General features: G+C 34.6%; 1 pseudogene; it reads right to left on the reverse strand.

Annotated features, from left to right (window-relative positions):
• Positions 1–1,220: 1,220 nt before the first annotated feature.
• On the reverse strand, positions 1,221–2,490 carry LOC149241827 (OBERON-like protein pseudogene; annotated as a pseudogene).
• Positions 2,491–4,745: the final 2,255 nt, after the last annotated feature.

Raw genomic sequence — 4,745 nt, forward strand, 5'->3', positions numbered from 1 at the left:
CTACTAAGAAGATGAGGTTGTGGAAATCCCATCAGTAATAGCTGAAGATTCAAGTTCAAATTCTTCTATAAAAAATAACTCTAGGGGAACTTTTCAGTACTGTTTAACTCAAATACCATTGCCTTCAATTTTTTATGGTGGAGCTTGGTTATTGTCTTCTGAAGTTTCATCGATGTCACTATGGAAACAAAATGTTGTCGTACATGAAAGAAATAGAAAGAAAATGGAAGAAAATATTGTCGAATGGAAGCGGTTTTTAAACTTCAAGGAGTAAATGCTTTCTCTTAAATTTAGAATTCTCAGGGAATGGTGGGAAGAAGAACAACTTATATGCTACGAAATGCATGGAAAACAACATCAAATTGATGGATATTTTGATAATATTCATCTATCATCTTATCAATTCCAATCTTCATTACTTGGTATGTTTTCAATTGAAATACATGATAAGTAAGATTTCTATTGATTTAGTTTTTATGTTGGAAATATTTGGCACCAAACATTTATTTTCTAATAGAGTAATTTTGTGTTTGTCAACGTTTTGTAATATATTCTTTGCCACTATTTGGAAAATAAAAATAGTGTAATGGGAAATATCATTTAAAGTGGAATGGGAAAACAATCACAGTTGAATTTTCTTTCTTTGCATCAATGAAATCCAAAGAGTTCAAAATAGTGCAAAACATTCCACATCGGAAAAGGGAAAATTTCAAGGCAGGAAAGTGGTAATTGGGAATCATCATGTTGTAGTCTCCATGCATTGTATCCAAGAACATTTTGGATAAAATACTTAGCATTTATAAAAAACCCACAAATGACACGCCCGAATATTTGGAGGGAAGGAAGTCACACAAAAGAAATTATCCCCATGCTTGTAAAAGTACAACAAGCTTCAAAAAATCTAAATTTCATAGTGAAGTGCAATTTCTTTCAAAATAAAGGTTCTCTTTATCATTTCAATTCAAAAGGTGGTGTTTTACTAGAAGGTTCGGCCCACCTTGTCTTATAACCACACAAACAAGTAGTTGATTGAATTGACATTTCTAAATAGTATTTTTACAACTCTTTTGTTTGGGCCATGGTGCTTAAGCCTGGCTACATGTGTTTAGAAGCATGACAAAGACAAAATGCAAGGAAAGAAAATAGAGAATTTAAATGGAAAAGTAGTCTTACAAACTAGATATTGTGCTTCAAAATAATTTATATATATAAAAAAATTGTTATGTGTTGGGAGAATCTAAACCTTGAATGAAATGTTGCATAACTTTGCAAACTATAACCTCATCAGCAGCTCCAGTCTTCAGACTTTCCAATAATTCTCCAGACTTCCAAAATAGTTTTCTACCCTTGGAGTCCTTACTTCCATGATATATCCTCTGAACACAATCAAATTCCTTCATGAGGGTTTCCCTATGCCAATAAGAGGCACGATGCAGAAACACATCCTTCACCCACCTTAATAGTTTTGACGTCATTTTAGAGGCCCTACACTTGAAAAGAATTTCAAATGACTCTATACGACCCTTAATATTGGTACCGATGCTTAGTTGTCCAACATGGATTGCACAATTTGTGTGTGTCCAGTGTGAACAAGTATCAAAACCCACCCATCAATAAGTATTCACTTCAAAGTCAAATTTTATGCAAATAACACACGTACAAAGGCTATAAAATCCATTCTTGGTGCTACAAATTTCACAATTACAATCATCGATAGGAATTTGACTTTGACATGCTATATTTTACATTGTTTGTGGGAAACCATCTCAATGAGGACCATTTGAGTGCCACTGATATATGGATGTGAATCCCTATTTTTATAGCAACAAATACTTCTATCTAAACTAGATGTGCCTTGGAAATTGAATCAGGTTTATGATCACTCCTACCTTGTACAATATTTTTCAAAAGGGAAAACATTTCCCTATGTTGAAGACCTCATGTTCCTTCAAGGATCACCCAAATCTCCATTTTCAAATCTTCCAGAAATTCCTCTGGTTGTTCACACATGGTCTATGAAAGTACATCAAGCCCTCCCCCCATTACATCTTGAAGAAAGGTCCGATCTAAATTGGCTACTCTATGTACCACTATTTTCTTTGGATGTTCACTTTCTTCCTTTATTTTTTTTCCCTCTCCATTTCCTTCTTGTGATGATAATTCTCTGCTACCACCTCCACGTGTGTTTTCTATGTAGGCCATGTTTCCCATGATATTTCACCCTCTGAGGGAGACTCAAGCACATTTTAAAGATGGGAAATAGGCCCTTGTAGGTCTACTGATCCATAGGCTTTAGATGATGCAAGGGAAAGAGAGGTTGGTAGGTCAGGAGTCCTAGATTGTTGCCAAGGTGGAGGCATTTGTTGTTGTTGCTGATGAAATGATTCCCTAGAGGAGGTCCCCATGAAAGCAACAGACTTCTCTTTTAGTCTCAATGTATCTATGACTTTTTTGTTGTGCTATAGCAATGCAGTTAGTTGTTTGTTTCATCAAAAGTAGTTGTAAAGTCGAAACCTGCTTAAACATGTGCCTAACACATAGGCCTATTTGACCTATTGAATACCCCTCATCAACCTCAAATCTCTTTGACTTAGCCAAAGTTTCTCTAGATGCTTAAAACATATATTTACCACTATGGACCTCTTCCTACAAAATTACAAATGCATCATGGTTAGGACAAGCAAGAAAACAAATATGCTGCAAATTTAGAGCCTTTAACTTTAGTTCATTTTCTCTAGTAACTTCATGTAGGGAAAGGTTTAGAGGTTGATATACACCATTTGGATTTTCTTTCCATTTTATCTTTAAAACATTTACTAATTGGAAAAAAAATCCCTTCATTTTCTTTATAACAACATCAAATTTTCAAAAAATGTTGAAATCCTTATATCAGATTTAGTCAAGGGTCATTAAGTTCCAAGAGCTATATGATTCCATAAAAAAAATAGTTAGATTGAACACTAGAAAAAAAGCAAGGATTTATATTTGATCACCTCCAAAATGATTGAAAGCACAATTCATTTTAACAACCACCAAAATGTAGAGCGAGCATAAATAATTAATTCACCAAAGCTGCCAAAAGCAATCATTTCCTTCAAACCTTGATGCCAACAATATTGTGCATATTATATAAAACAAGGTTGAACCAAATTATCTTCATAATTGACTTGGTGCTGAGAACAAAAAGATGAAAAATTACGGTTAATCAACATACACTAGTTCAAAATTGTCCATACCTTTGCATACTAACCTCAATAGAAAAAATGAAAATCATTTTCAGTCATCTAAAATTATCTGTTGTGGCCATTACTCTATAATTACTCGAAATTGATAGATGAACATAGGTTAGGTTCAATCCAAAATAATCAGAGGTATTGAGATTTAAGAGCTAATAGGAAAGTGCAACTACCCATTTGGTCTTCAGGATTAAATGAAAATAATCTAGCAACAAATACACATATGAAAACTAATCGTAGGAATTTAGAGATCCTAAACTTCATCTACACAAGAAACATAAGAAAATATGACCAACAATGTCACGTTCTCTAAGGTTTTCTCAATCTCTTCCCCGGGAAATGAAAAATAGGGAAAGGAAGCCCAGAGACTTGACCTTCCAACCACCTGTTGTACTATGTAAGAACCCCCCGAACCCAAATTTATACAAGTAATAGTTAATATTTGACATATAAATGGGGACCATTTTAAATTTTTAGCCTTTGAAAATAAATGCTAACTCTACAAATTTTCCTCAAAAAACCTTTAAAAAGGAACTCATGCCTAAAGCTCTTACCACAAATCTCATCCCGCAGTTTTCCATGTAACAATTGTTAACACTCCATTGGGAATCCTGAAATGAGATATGTGATGAGGTCCCTGTTGTGATTTTCCGATCACAATGCTTGAATAACACATGATCACACTTTGCAAGTCACAAATTGATAGAGCATGCCATTGTGTCACCCCTTAAGAATTTTCAAAATGGGATGTTGTGATTCTCGCAATTGCATTTTGCATTAACTCCGAATAACGTTATATGGCAACGTTTGAAAGCTACGATGCACAAATAAAGTGTGAAGTGTGGAGAAGTTATTGAGTTTTAATGTAATAATGAGTGGTTTGATAGAGTAATTAATGTTTAGCAGCTCGAGGAGAGGAATTGATGTTTTCAAGTTATGGCTAGTTAACACTAAAATCTCATGTAAAATATTCCCATGATTTAAAGTCATTTCAAATAACTCTCTGCCATAATTTCCCTCCATTGTGTGCGCTGATATATCTCTTTCATTCAGGCAAGCTTCGAAAGAGATGTCATTGCAAAAGGTGATGCAAAAGCAGAAGAAGCAGAGCATTACAGAGTCTGAGTTATCAGAAATGTCACCTATATTCGCTGATACAGTTTGCAGCGCCGATGGAGGAGTGAAAACATGGGAAGTCATATACAACAGGCTTGAAGATGAGTGTCCTAAAATTATTGTCATAAAGGAAATGACCGACTCAATAAAACCTTTGGGGGTCTAATTCAAAGATGTTGCTTGTTCCTTCCTTCACAGAATAGGAGCAAGAGTGAAAATACTCCCATATACTGATATGATTAGATGGGTGGTGGAAAATCTCAGTATTGAAGATAGGAAATTCAGGAACTCGAAGATGGAGCTAATGGGTTCATTCAAAGCTGAAGACCTAAAGAAAATGTATCATATACCTGACCCTCAGGACATATATGACAAATCATACCTGGCCAACTT

The sequence above is a fragment of the Pinus tabuliformis genome, chromosome 8, assembly GCF_031772625.1.
Source record: "Pinus tabuliformis cultivar Carrire ecotype Pingquan chromosome 8, CPIR1, whole genome shotgun sequence".
Lineage (NCBI taxonomy): Eukaryota > Viridiplantae > Streptophyta > Pinopsida > Pinales > Pinaceae > Pinus > Pinus tabuliformis.